This window comes from Rhamphochromis sp. 'chilingali' (assembly GCF_963969265.1).
Source record: "Rhamphochromis sp. 'chilingali' genome assembly, chromosome: 9".
In the NCBI taxonomy this organism is placed as follows: domain Eukaryota; kingdom Metazoa; phylum Chordata; class Actinopteri; order Cichliformes; family Cichlidae; genus Rhamphochromis; species Rhamphochromis sp. 'chilingali'.
In genome coordinates this window covers 38,376,417-38,391,265 of record NC_137936.1, presented here as the reverse complement: position 1 = coordinate 38,391,265, position 14,849 = coordinate 38,376,417, and positions in this window count along the sequence as shown.

Sequence of the window (14,849 nt, the reverse complement as noted above, 5' to 3'; positions counted from 1 at the left end):
ATCAACCTTATTGCATACTCTGAAGTAGTTAAGTTTCAAAGTAGGGTAGGTTTGAAGAGATTTGAAGATTTTGCCATTCATTTGAATGGGAAGAGAAATTTTAAAAAGTTACAACAAAGAAAGGCAATAGCAGCGTAGTCCTGAATGTAAACTGTCAATGTAAAATCAGCCCTCTTACCAGTTTGCTTCTTGTCCAGGTGTATCGAGTTGCAGTGTGATTTTCCTTCTGTCTTTAATGAGTAATGGTACTTTAAGTGCTTGATGATTTGGTGGACTGACTGTGCTGCATGTAGCTATGAGACTGAAGCAATGTTGTGCATGTTTCTCTGCTTGTCTGCATTGCCACAAATTGTTCTATTTGGTGATGTATCATAGAACTGTACTATATAGTGTATGTAAGTTTCTGTGTTTGCTAGTAACTACCATCAACCTAAGGTCTCAGCTAATTTATCTTTGCAGAGATGTTCATTTGATTGTAACAGCAGTAGGAAAGAGCAGTAACAAGAGTAGGACAGCTAAGCTAATTATGGCTAAACATTTGGAATTTAGTGAAAGCAAAAATGGACCTTGCAAAGATGGATAGGTTTATTTAGAAAGTCAGCTATTTACATTTAGTGTTCGTCCCAAGTAGGAGATTTTGAATTGAGTCTAAATTGACCGCAAATTTACTTAACTTGTTAAAATCAACCAGGCTGTTACTGAAGCAGTCGAGGAATTACCTTTGAGGTCTCAGTCATAGGTATTAATGCAAAATCTAACATTACACTAACCTTATATTTTTGTAAAAGGCAAAATGGACTTTTTTCCAGGGTGGGGGAGTGTTTCATGTCTGTAAGTTAAAATTGTTGTTTTTGTTGTTTCCTGATTTCTAAGAATTGGGAGAACAATTACATGCTAACAAAATGATGCATTTTGGTTGCCCATGTTTGGTGTTGCTTTGGGCTTAGGGTAATCACTGACGATGACTTACACCTAAAAGAGCTCAAAATCAGAAAACGTTGCTCTAAAACATGTTGACATGGTAAATGAAAATGAACAATAATCCAAATTGATCATGCAAACTGAAAGACTACTTACTATGTTTCTCTTGTTACTTCATTAGCCTCAGTGTTCTCAGATCATTCTTTACATAAAAGCACCCAGTTGTCTTGCAAAGAATGTGTAGGATTAGTGAAATCACACACATTCGAAGATACTGGTAGTTATTGTTTCAAATGCCTATTTCATGACAACCAGGCTAAATTCATCTAAGGGAGTATGAAAGAGATTATCTGGATGCTGAAATGATTGTTAAAATACATTAGGCCAATAATAGTAGACCTGTGCTACATTTGTCCAGCTAGGCAACACATATTTCTGCATAAGAGATACATGAGACACCCTTTAAATAAGCAAATTTCATGTTTAAAACATGGAAATGCAGCCAAAATGGACCATACAATGGCCTCAGTGAACACATCAGCACATAAGTAGAGATGAGGAAACTCAATCACATTAGATATTAATATTACTATGAGTAAATTATATATATTATATATTCTGTTACATGGTTTAAAGAATACAATGTGATAATCACACATGAGAACGCTGTTTCCAGTTATACAAATTGATTTTATTTCACTATTAAAGAAACCAATTATGTGAATAAAAGCTCACCACAAGAACATCTCCCAACCCAGTCTTACAAAGTTGCAGTTACAATAAAAAACTGTTGGTGAGCTAAAAAACAATCCTGGTGCTGATGCTTGTCATTGAACGTTTTGGACAGAGCTCTTGATTGAAATGCCTACCGTTGTGTGTAGGCATTTCAGTCCAGATGTTATGGAGTTCAGTTCAGCTAAGATGTATTTCTAAAGCACCGGATGGCAAAAATAGCCGCTTCTCGGCTGTTTATATTGTAAGGTAAAGACCATACAATATAAGAGAGAAAACCCCCCAACAATCAGATGATCCCCTGTGAGCAAACCCTTGATGACAGTGTCTGTGAAGGTTATCAGTCATCAAGGCCATTGGTGACGGTGGGAAAGAAAAACTCCCTTTTAACAGGAAGAAACTTTCGGCAGAACCAGGCTCAGTGAGGGGCGGCCATCTGCCTCGACCGGTTGGGGGGGGGGCACAGCTGTTATAACCCCTGACGCAGCATAGCTTCTAATTCTGAAAGATACGTAGATACCTTAAACCTGCACTCTATGCAGGACACCAAGTGATGACACGACTTGCAGTACTATAGGAGTCTATGCAGAAACGGTTTTCTCTCTTGAATCTCTGGGATTTTTTTGCTACTGAGTGTCTGGGTGCAGTCACTCATTTTGGGCCAATTAAATCAAATGAACTTCCATTGTCTGAGTTATAGCCCTATTGAACCTGCGTTAACCAGGTTTAATAGGGAGGGCCAAAGTCCTAGTTGTGCTAAATTTCCTCGAATTCTCCTCGGAGATTTTCGAGTAGCTTCCTTTGTTCTTGAAAGTTCTTTTCCATTTGTCTCATCGCTTCCCGTCCATTCCACATCTTTTTGGTAAGGTCACTAACCTTATTTTCTAAGGCCATATTTTGTTGTTTGAGTATGTCAACTTGGACATCGTAGTTGTTTATCAGACTGTTATGTTCTTCCTGTGAAACTTTGGGAGTCTGAGCTTGGGTTTGCAACGCCATGTCTTCTGTTGTCAAGGCTTCCTGTAAATCATACAGATTTTTCTTGACCTCTTCAAGCTCTCTTTGCATTTCCTCAAATTCATGGCACAACAACTCCTTTTCTCTGTTGGTCACGTTACAATCATGTTGGGAGTCTTTCTCTTTCTGGAGTTCCAGGGTCTGTCTGACCCACTGAAAACACAACGGTGTCCCTGCAGGTTTTAGATGTCCTTGATCCATCACAGCTGATTTAAATGGATAAATGACCTCCTCAAAATGTCTTGAAGTTCTCCAGAGGCCTGGTAATGAAGTAATCATGCGATTCAGGTGTGTTGACCCAGAGTGAGATCTAAAACCTGCAGGACACCGGCCCTCGTGTACTGGGATTGGGGACCCCTGCTTTAAGACTTCTAATCAGCAGAAGATTGACTTATATGTACAGTAAGGTCTTTTTCATCTTTTATATTTTCAAGCTGTTTAGAGCCCTAAGAAGTTTGGCAAACTTGCCTTTTCGATTAATTTTCTCAGTTGAGACCTGTTCATATCTTTGTGGCTATATTTTCGTTATTTATTTAAAGGGGCAGTATAGTTTAACATAGTTTAAGTACAAAACATGAAGCTGATGTAATGCACATAAGTTTATAGCTATCGCTAATCTTCAACCATTGGCAAACCTTTGTGGAAAATGCTGACTGTCCAAATTTAGATCTGTGATATGTTTTGTGGATACTGTTCGCAATGCTCCAAGTAATACGATAACTATCTTGTCTATGGATGTATCCAGTGGCGTGCACAGACATTTTGGGGGGCAAGTGCTCCAGGGGGAAAAAAGGGCACTTTTTGCATATGTGGAAAACCTTTTCTTTGTATAATAAAAAAATCGCACAGGTTAAATGCAATTTGACTTTTATTTTCTCCTTTCTCAGCCTCTCTTTCCTAGGCATTATGCTTGCTGAAATTAGTAAATAAATAGACCAAAATGTATGAGAACGAATAAGACTGACTGTGGTCATTACAAGAACAGGGCAGAATGGTCGTTTTCACAGGCAATTGGGAACTGCCTATTTTTCCTTTAGCAAATTAATGTGTTAATGTTGCCAATATGTTACACCAAAAAAAATTAACATGTCTAACCAGTGCTTCTCAAAACTTTTAACATGCACCACCCCCAACACCGTACCCTTCAAACTACCAATAACAACGTCACTGTTCTGTCACAATCAGGTCACAACACAGTGCGTAAATGTCTGCGAGCATCGCTGAGTCAGTAACAACCAGTTAGGCTAAAGACTGCATCTTTAGACAGTTGGACGGTGTTCTAACTTTCTCACAGGAGACACCTACTAAAGACAGTCAAAGACATTAATTTCAATCTTACCAAAGTAGGACAGTAGTTGACGTTAGTTATGGAAAGGCTAATCCACAAAAACGGAGAAACGTCCATAATTCTATTATTCATAATCATGTCAAGGTTTTAGGTTTTTCTGCAGTTCCATCTCTAAAAAGTGTGATGTCTTCCCGTCACTGACTTCAGTTTGAAAACTTTGTATTTATTCACAGATTTCCGTGAGATCATCCTAAAATTTGTAACGAAAAATGGGCTCAAAAGAGCCCTCTGCCTAACGGCATGTAGCCTTAGCCTATAGCATAACGTGATATTTTCAATAGTGTATGCAAAAAGGTCGGAATTGATGGAGAGTGGGGTTGCCTAAATGGTTTAGGTTACATTTTAAATGTGTCGTTTTTTTGTTTATCCATATGGATGGATGGAGGGGTAAGCTGGCAAAGTTTGTCATGTGCAGTTTCTGACAGGCTACTTCACAACAAAACAATTGCAGGTTGGTCTTAGAGGGCAAACAGAATAATTTCACTCGATTCATGGGTTACCTGACTGGTTGGGAAGGGAAAGAGCTGCCGTGTTGTCCGCCGTGGCTCCCAGTCGCTATAGTCAGCCTACTATGCCTACTCCAAGTAGTCCTGTGTCATGCCGCTGCTACACGCCTCACAACAAATGAACTGCAAGCGTGTTCACGTGACACGGTGACAGTGAAAAAGCGACAGGGTTCGGGTGTCTTTGAAGAAGGGGCACAAATCAAGCCATTATTTTCACACCTTTTTAAATCGCGCAGCTTTAAAAAAAAAAAAATCACGTCTTTCAAAAGGGCACTTTTTTGGACTGAGGGCAAAAGGGCAAGTGCTTCAGCACCACCTCGTCTCTATCTGTGCACGCCAGTGGATGTATCTATTAGAATCAGAATCAGAATACTTTATTGATCCCTGGGGGAAATTATTTTGTTACAGTGCTCCATTATAAAAAAACATTAACAAGACAGACAATACGCTAACTAAGAATAGTACAATAAATATGTTATACTGCTGAAATGATGGGCCAACTCATCTCCCGTGCAACATATTTATTTTTACAGAAAACTGTAAAGACAGAAAAATGTCTGATTAATCAGTTCTTTCGGCGCGTGGGCCACTGACACTACTTCTTCTAGTGTAGCGTCAGGTACCGATGCGTACAGGACCGAGCGCCCTCTGCTGGTGGAACTTATACAACAGTAAAACTGACATTACGGTGGCCTTACTAAAAGAAAATGTCTCTGAGCATCAAATAAAATGGGGGGCTACTATTTTCATGTCTCCGTCTTTAACATAGTGCCATATATATATATATATATATATATATATATATATATATATATATATATATATATATATATATATATACACATACACATATAAAGTCGCTTATTAATAAATAGCTGAAAGATGGCTATTAAGATACTCTGGGGCAAGCCTATTTATACATTTGAAAACACAAATGATTAAAACTCTTAAAACTGATTCTTTAGGTCTAAAGAGAGGAAAAAAAGACATCTTTCTTGGGCCGAATTCATTTCAAATCTGACAAATTAAACACAGTCAGTTTGGCTATATTGGAGCAGATTTCGCTCTGAAAGCAACTTCTTTCACTTTCTGTTGCTTGGTCATAGTGATGTGCGGATCGATCCTCAAATATAGCTGTGGCTACAACTGTAGCTGCCTCCACCAGTGTGTGAATGTGAGAGTGAATGACTCGTGGAATTGTAAAGCGCTTTGAGGGCCCCGAAAAGTGCTATATAAATGCAATCCATTATTATTTATTATTATTATGATGTTCTGGGGTCATTATGAAGCTGTAATTTGAGATACAATAAATAAAATAAGTTTTTGTACAAAGTATCGGATCAGTATCGTCGATACCACCCTGAATTTTACTTGGTATCGGATCGGAAAGGAAATCAGTGGTATCGCACATCACTACTTGGTGAGTAGTCAGACTGAAGAGTCCAACTATAGCTATGATATGATGGATTCTCTGAATGTCACTTATTTTTAAATTCAAAACTTTCTTCATCGTCTACAGCACGGCCGATGCTGCTTAACAAGTGTTTGTTTTGCTTTTGCAGTCAGATGAGTGGCCAATGTGTCATTATTATTTACTGCTCATATTTTTTATTTTATTTTTAACCCCTTATAGTCCCACATGTGGGAAATTTTGTACTCCTCTGAATTTAACCCATTCACTCAGTGAAGCTGTGGGCAGCTACCACTCCAGTGCCCAGGGAGAGTGTGTAGAGACGGTACCTTGCTCAAGGGTACCTCAGGGTAGGTGTTCCCTGGACCTTCCGATCATGGGAGCGATCACTCTACCTACGGAGCTATCCCTGCCATAAACTACCCCATTGCTGGATTTGAGTCCTGTGCTCTACTCACATGTGATGATGAGATGAATTGGTGCTGACTCAGGAGAAGTGAATGTCCTTGATGGCAGCAGTAACTCATACACACAGCTGTAGTTGCCCTGATGTTCATACTCAGCTGCAGGGAAACTAAAGCTGGCTGAGTGGTTGACTGCAGGCTCTGTGAGGTTCACGCCAGAGAAGAAGAGCCTGAAACGTCCTGGAGTATATCTGGAGTTAATGGAGCAGCTGAAGACGAAGCTGGAGCCCTTGGTGATCTCTGCACCTTCAGGACCCCAGACCAGTCCTCCATTAGGGGATGTCGGGGAGATGCTGGGCTGCTGCAGAGGGACTGGGTACAAAAGAAACAACACAAGAATGAACACCAGTGTTTCCACACATTTATTCATTATTGCCATGGAGCTCACGATGAGCAGCTGGCTACATTGCGGGACCAAGTCGAGTGGCAGACGGAGGTATGGAAGCGACTGGCAAGGGCCGTGGTGCTGGATCATCTGGGCCTCTCTCCCGACAACCACTGGCGACGGTTTTGGGCCAGTCGGATGACCAGAGGGGAGTGGCTGTTCGCCTGGGCATGTAAGTTGCAAGATGCAGCCGCGAGATGGCTACAGCCGGGACATTGGAGGAGGAGGCCCACATGCTCGCACAGATCATGCTGGAGCAGTTTGTGGAGGTGCTCCCCGGGCATACCGCGCAGTGTGCCACTGGCCAGTGAGCCTGGAGCCAGAAGTCACCTTAGCCGAGGACAACCTGGCTGCTGGGATGGAGGAAGTGGAGCGGGGCGGCCAGCCTACCGGTCCCCGGCTGCCTGTCCCAGTGCCGTGGAAGAAGCTCCCTGCCCCAGCTGACACGAGCATGGAGCCCAACTAATCTGTGGCCCAGTCTCCTGCCCAGACCCCAGAAGCGCCTGACACCGCCTCAGAGCCACAGAGAGCAGCAGAGATGCCAGGGCAAGTGCGTTGGAAGCATGGGCGGCCGGGACACCTGAGGCAGGATTGTCTGCTTTTGGAGGTGGGCCGAAAAGATTTTTCACTGAAGCAGTCTTATGATGACACCCTACACTCAGCCTAGAAACAAGTGCGGATTTACCCGCATTTCCTATTACAGAGTGATAGGCTGTACTGAGTGAGTCATGACACTCACACCCACGAAACACAAACCGAATTCTTGGTGCTGCGAAGCTGCTGGGAAATGATTTTCCAGACGACTCATTATAACCCCAGGAAGGGGCATATGAGATGCAACAAAACTCTGGAGAGAACAATGACCCGATTTTATTGACCGTGCATCCGAGCAGACGTGCGTGTCATGCCCGAAGTGTCAGCTGGTTAACCAGCTGACCATTACAAAAGTTATTGAGCCCAGTACCATTAATGGAGGTCCCATTCGAGTGCATTGGTGTGGACCTCATTGGGCTTTGTAATAGTTCTGGTGGATTATGCAAGACGAGTGCCGCTGCACACCACCTCTGCAAAGAGTGTGGCGCAAGCACTGTTTCAGGTAGTCTCCCGAGTCAACAGCTAACAGATCATCTGCATAGGAACGGCTTATTTAAAGAGCTGTAACAGGAACAGTAAGTGACACTGAGCCAACACAAACACCAAGTGAGAGTGCCTAGAAAACCACTTCAAGGCAATGACCACAGTTACAGCCACTGCAGAAATGGAGGCTGCATACTGACTGCTCATCAGTCTGTTACCTTTTGAAGTTCAGGGTCTGCTGGCCTGCAGTCAGCAATCCCGCAGCTTTCACTCTGGGTTCTTGCCAAGATTTGCATGTTGTCTGTACAGGGGCTTGCAACGAGCCAAAATTTGTCAAAGAGCATAATTCAGTTGTTTCATGTTCTGAACCTGAAAGCAGGGTTTGATCTTTGCTTTCATTCTATAACACTGGGCGTGTTTTTCTACAAAGGTTTGAACTTTGAGAGTTTAAACAAGAGAGAAAAGTGTGAAAATGTTCATGCCTGTCTGAGAAAAGCGTATAAAGGTTGTAGTGAGGGGTTTTACAGCCTTAAAACATCTATAATCATTGTAAAAAATAAAGTTGACTACTTCGCAGATTTCACCTATCGCAGGTTATTTTTAGAACGTAACTCCCGCAATAAACGAGGGAGCGCTGTAGATATAATCTCACAGAAGTTAGTATCACTCTGCAAACATGTATATAACAGAGTAACTATATTTAATGTAACTCACCTGAACAGATAACACCAGCATATTTATGGAGTCTGCTGCTTTTTATCTCAGATCTTCTGCACTCAGTTAGAGATGTTTCATTTCCTGAACACGTCACATTATCAAACCAGATTTCTCCGGATCCTTCACCAAAGTGCGTGACATTAACTGGTGTTCCATAGTCCAGCTCATTACAGACTACCTGAGCGTCAGTGAAGTCCCAGCCATCATCAGAGACTGTTCTCCACGAGTTTCTGTGGTAGATTTCAACTCTTCCAGAACACAGAGTCGACCCAGCTAGCCTGACCCCTGAACACAAAACACAACGAACATGTGTGTATGTCATTGTTGTCATTATGGGTGGCTGTAGCTCAGGAGGTAGAGCAGAGCGCCTACTGATGGGAAGGTTGGTGGTTCGATTCCTGGCTTCTCCAGTCTGCATGCCAAGTATCCTTGGGCAAGATACTAACCCCAAGTTGCTCAGATGCATCCATCGGAGTATGAATGTGTGTGAATGTGGTTAGAGAAAGTGCTTGTGTGAATGTAGCATGTTGTATGCAGTACTTTGAGTACTCCGGGAGAGTATAAGAATGTATAAGAATCAGACCATTTACCATGTTGTTTTAGGTCCCAACTAGGGATGGGTGGCACCGGTTCTGACATAAACGGTAGTAACCAGACCGAAAAGCAGCGCACGTTTCGGTGCTTTATTTTCCTGAGATGTCAGACACTTTGGATTCTAGCCAATCATTTTACCTTTCCAAGGATAGTGGGCGGGCCCAGGTACGTACGTTCTTTTAGAGCAGAGCTACAGATTTAAAATGCCCAAGGCGAAGCGGTCAAAAGTCTGGCTGTACTTCACAGCAAAAGATGCAAACTCAGCAGCAACAAGTGCTTTAAGGTGCTACTGTGATACTGTGCAAAGGAGGTAACACCTCGAATCCGATGAAACACCTGGCAACGCATAGCGTTTTTTAAAAGCCGAGAAATGCGCCGTATTTGATAGCTTGCTGCGAGACCTCACACCGAGCACATCTACTGCGGGTGTGGTGCCTGTTATCAACCCGGAGTTAGCAACATCCCCCAAGAACCCGAAGAGGAGCGTCCTGGCCCCTAGCCCTGCCAGTGTAGCAGAAATGATGAGGATGATGATGCAGCAGCAGCCGTTCTTCTCTGCGTGAGTAGCTTCATGTTGTTCGTGTGTAATTTACATTGAGTAGGCTAACCACGTTATTACATTAATGCATGTAAGGTGAACTAGCAAACATCATCATAGCTACATGCAGCTGTCTTCTTGTTTGATGGCAGATACTCCCTTCACCCTGGCCAAAAAGGCTAAAATGACCAAAGAAAAAGTGGAAAACAGCTAAACATGAGAGGTTTTTGGACAAAGTTTGTGTTTTTTCCATTGTTTAAGCACCGGTTCAAGCGCCATTTCAAAAGTACCGGTTTGGCACCAGTATCGGATAAAACCTAAACGATACCCATCCCTAGTCCCAACGCACCCGAGCCACAACTCAGGCCTGCAACGAGGTGTTTGCTAACAGAAAGACTGTTGCAGTTAAGGTGTGTGTGTCAGTGAGAGTGTGTGTGTCATGGCCCTGTGTCGGTGACCCAGTGTTTTTGAGTTTTGGACACTTCCCTGTGTTTCCTGTTTTACTTTGAAGGTCCTGTATTCTGTTTTACTTCCTTGTCTTGTCTAATTAGGTTCAGCTGTGTTCCCCTGTGGTGTGTCATTCCCTCCTTACCTTGTGTGTATTTATAGTGTGTGCCTGCCTGTGTTCCTTGTCGCGTCGTCTGTGTAACCTGGTGTAATTTCTGCGTCTCTCTGCCCAACATTCTCCGTGCCATTTTTGCTCTTCATCCCGTGTTTCTGTGGTTTCAGGTTTGTTCTTTAGTTGTTCCCAGTTTAGGTTGTGTTTTAGTTTTGCCCTCACTTTGTTATGTTCACCTTCTGTAATAAAGCTCACTCGCATCACAGCCAGTGCAGTTTGGGTCCTTCCTTCACTACACCACATGACTGCGGCCACAGCCGTGACAGAGTGGGCCCACACTATTATTTAATTATTTGGTTTCAGTTGATGTTAAATACTTTACCATTGCTCAACCAACTTTATTAATTTTACTTCTTTTCTTTTGTGTTTTTGGAACTAATCAGTCACTAAAGCAGTGTTAACTTTATTAACCTGCTAGTGTGTGGTTTGTTTCCATATAGTGTAGTTTAGTGCATATTTCATTTCACAAGCATCAGAAAGGGGGAATCAGCACTAAGTAACAACAGGAACCCAGGGCCCCTCTCAGTAGAGACAGGTGTCACATAATTATAACATAGCTGTGTGGACAAAGTTGTTTTCAGTTTTATAGCTTAGAGAACAGTGGATGTTTTTCTCTGTGGATTACAGCTGCATTCATATTGAATAGGAAACATTTCATACCTGAACTGCTGGATAATAAAACAGATTTGTTTAATGTACAGTGCAGCCAAAAACATGTGTTTACAGTATCTGACACACCGTGCGTAATCCAAACATCTCTCACCTAAACAGATGACACCAGCGTCCTCATGATGTCCAGTCTTGTTACCGAAAGCCTCCATGATCGTACTTACGTAGAGATGTTTCAGTTCCTGCGCAGCCCAAATAATGAAGCCAGATCGGCCCGGTTCCTTCACCAAAGTGAGCTTTTGTAGTGGCTCTCAGTGCTGTTCCACAGTCTAACTGTCTGCAGACCACCTCAGCATCTTTTAAGTCCCAGGCATCGTCACAGATTGTTCCCCAGGAGCCATTGTGATAGATTTCAACTCTTCCAGAGCAGCGAGTCGACCCAGACCCAGCTAATCTGATCTGACCACCTAACAGAAGAGAGAAGAGCGTGCACAGTATTTATGTCGTGTTATTTACACCAAACTTTATCATTTAGACTCATTTTGTCAAACACGACTGACCTGCAGCAGCTGACACATAAGAGACTGTAGAAAAGAGAAATAAGGCTGATTATTCTCTGGACTGTAAAGTGAAACATGCTGAGATAAGAAAACTACTCAGTGATGTCAAATGCATCTCACAGGTAAAGACAGTGACCTGTGCTGTCTGAGGAGCATCAGAGTGAAGGACGTCAGAGTGCTGCCATCTTGTGGTTTAAATGTGCGCTTACATAATCCTAAATCTTAGCACGGAGCTTCAGATGTTTGTTTCTGGCCTTCTTCACTGTTTTTTGTAACTAAGAGTAAATGAGTTAAAAGTTGGGGGCAGGTTTTCTCTCCTCTCTCTGCCAGGTGAAATTCTTGGTGAGCTGAATTGTGGAGCTGCTCTGTTTCTGTAAAAAACCAAAGAGATGTATCAAAACGTATCTGCCTGCTCGCCTTCAACCGCATCAGCCTTCTGGAAAACTCGTGCTCGCCGCTCCTGACCCCCCTCAGTTCTGGAGAAACAGTAAAGTAAGAATTCAGACTCAGTTATCAGCATCTACGTTCTTTGATTCCCGTTGAATGAAGGAAGGACTGCTTGGAACACTGCAGATTATCTGCACAGGTCACTGTGGGCCGTCCTCACAAACACTCACCTGTTGGAGTCCTGGTTGTTTCCCTCACTGCTCCGTCAGCTTTGCAGAGCCCTCGCCTACCCTCCTCTGCACAAGTCAGACAAAATGTAACCCAGCCTCCCATTTTTGAAATGTTGTAATTCATTACTATTACTGAAGGTTACTCTCCACACCAACACCAACCAGATGTTTAAATCTTAATATAAATGAGTAACAGTAGGTGGACATTAGGTAAGGCTGCACTTTTTGCAGCGACCTCGTATATAAAACAGGTCCGCAGCTCTGAAACGTAGTAAAGGGACCTCTGGCTGATACGTCGGGTTCGTGTCGGGCTCGTAGCTGAAAACTAGCTTAACTTTGTTGTGTTGGTCAACTTTGCTAGTGAGAGACAGAGAGAGGCGTTGAAAGGCTGCTCCAACGGAACTTATTGTTTCAGAGGAAACAGGAACACAGCGTACAGTCGAGTCTTAACAGCTTACTTACAGCTGGACTGGTCAGGCTCTCTGTTTGGCTGCAGTGGTTATTATTATATTTACATGCTTCCAGCTCCTGTTTCTGCTCCGTGACAGCTCGTACTTTTCCTTTTTCTCCCTCCCTCGCTCACAGACACATCACGGGTATGGCCCCAAAAGTTGATTCTGTTCATCTGGATGTTTTCAGGTCAGTTCCTGATCCTTAATATGCAAATTCTCATGACCTCCCAGCCCATTGTTCCTTCAGTGGGCTGGTTTCAGTCATTATGCAAATGTACTAATTATAAGATTGGGGAAACCTGCAGTCAGCTGAGACTGAAGAAGTCATTTGGATGAGTGATGAAACATTTCTCCCACTGAAAACGTCCAGATGAACAGAATCAACTTTTGGAGATTTACTTACCTGGATGACTGAGCATCAAGACGTAATAACGGGTATGGCAGTCCATTCTCCCTCCCTTCAGGGCGATGCCTGTAACACTCTGCCTGTTGCCTTCAAATCATTTTTTGAACAATAATTTTTTTAAATATTTCTTCACGACATTGTGAGACGTGAGATTGAGACACAGGCATCAGAGCCTCTTAATGTGTGTTTTGTTTGGGTTTCCACCTGCATGGAATTACTAAAAATAGAGAGGACACAGCCGAGCATATGAAACAGGAAAAGAACGATGTGTAATCCATTTATTTCAACAAAGTAACTGTATTCTGAATACCACCTTTTTAAACAGTGACTGTAACAGAATACAATTACTCATATTTTGTATTTTAAGTATGTAACGCCGGCACATGTACTCCATTACTCCCCAACACTGTTCATCTCCTCCCTATTAGCTTATTGTAATTCTTTTTTCCTGTCTGTCAAAGGTTTCGTTAAATCACCTTCAAGGGGTTCAAAAAGCTACAGCGAGGCTTTTAATCCATAGTCATGAATTCTCTCCAATCACTCAGTTGTTAAAGTCCTCGCACTGGCTTCCAGCTGGATACAGATATCAGTTTAAAATCCTCACTCAAAGAGAGGCCCCACTTATATCATCGAGTTTCTTCATCCTATTGCACGGACCTATTTGAAAACAAAACAGGAATCATGCTTTCCAAACCGTAGCACCAAAACTGTGGACCAGTTGACCTCCCCCTCTACGCACCATTGACTCTGTGGCTTCTTTTAAAAACCAGCTGAAAACTCCTCTATTCAGACGGGTTCTTGTGTAATGTGTTGTTCTGTCTGATGTCTTTAAATTCCCTGTAAAGCACTTTGTAATAGATTCCCTTCTTAAAAAGTGCCATACAAATAAATTTTACTTACTGCTTTCAATGACCGGCGCACAGTGCAAACACTCAGATTTGCAGATTTTTCAAAGTGGTCCGATTGATCTCGAAGTGAACTGACGCGTGACTGCAAAGATTCAGAGAGATGAAAAGCAGTGAGTAGCTCTGTGTCAGGTTTTTAGAGTCAAACCTGAAGTTGTCTCCTGCTGCAGAGTTCAGATCGACGGTGGATGTAAATCCAGTGTTCTCTCTTTTAGCTCTGTTTTTGGTCTCCACCGGCTCCTTTCCTCTGTCGCTGCTCCGCTACAGCAGCTGGGCTAATTACAATAAATAACTATTACCGTAGCTTTAACTACATCTCTCTGTGTGCAGATGTTTGTCTGTGGAAAGCTGCACTTATTCTTCAGTTTGGAGGGAAGAGACGTGTCAGGAATGAGTTCAGTAGGTCAGCGCTCAGCTGGAAGCAGCTCCCGTCTGTCAGACTGTAAAAAGAGGAAAATGTTTTTCATTTGTCTGACAGGTGTGTTGATTTCACGCTTCCACACCACACGACTGCACACACTCCTTTGTGAACGTCAGCTCACACTGAAGGCAGAGGTGAAGGTTCTGTCTGCTCAGAGCAAATCCAGCATTAAAACCACTTCCTGTTTAAGAACTTTGTACATCACAGGGAAAAATAAGACAGGCGAGGAACCTTTGTCATGTTTGCAGGTCTTCCAGCTCTCCTGCTGCATGAGCAGCTGAAATCTTACATTTGACTCAGACTGAAGAAGTCACCTGGATGAGCGAAAATGTTGCATTTATTAAACCGAATCAACTTTTATGGCATTTCCTTCCCTAAATTATCGAGCGTGCATCAAGAACTTCTTGCAGTTAGCATTTCGTTCCCTTTACGAGCAGCATTTTTAACAAGAAGGAAAAAACTCTAAAACAGGTGTTGGTCTGTTCAGTGAGCTTTAGACAGGTGTTCATACAGTGAAAATAAATACTGGGACAGGTGGATAATGTTCTTT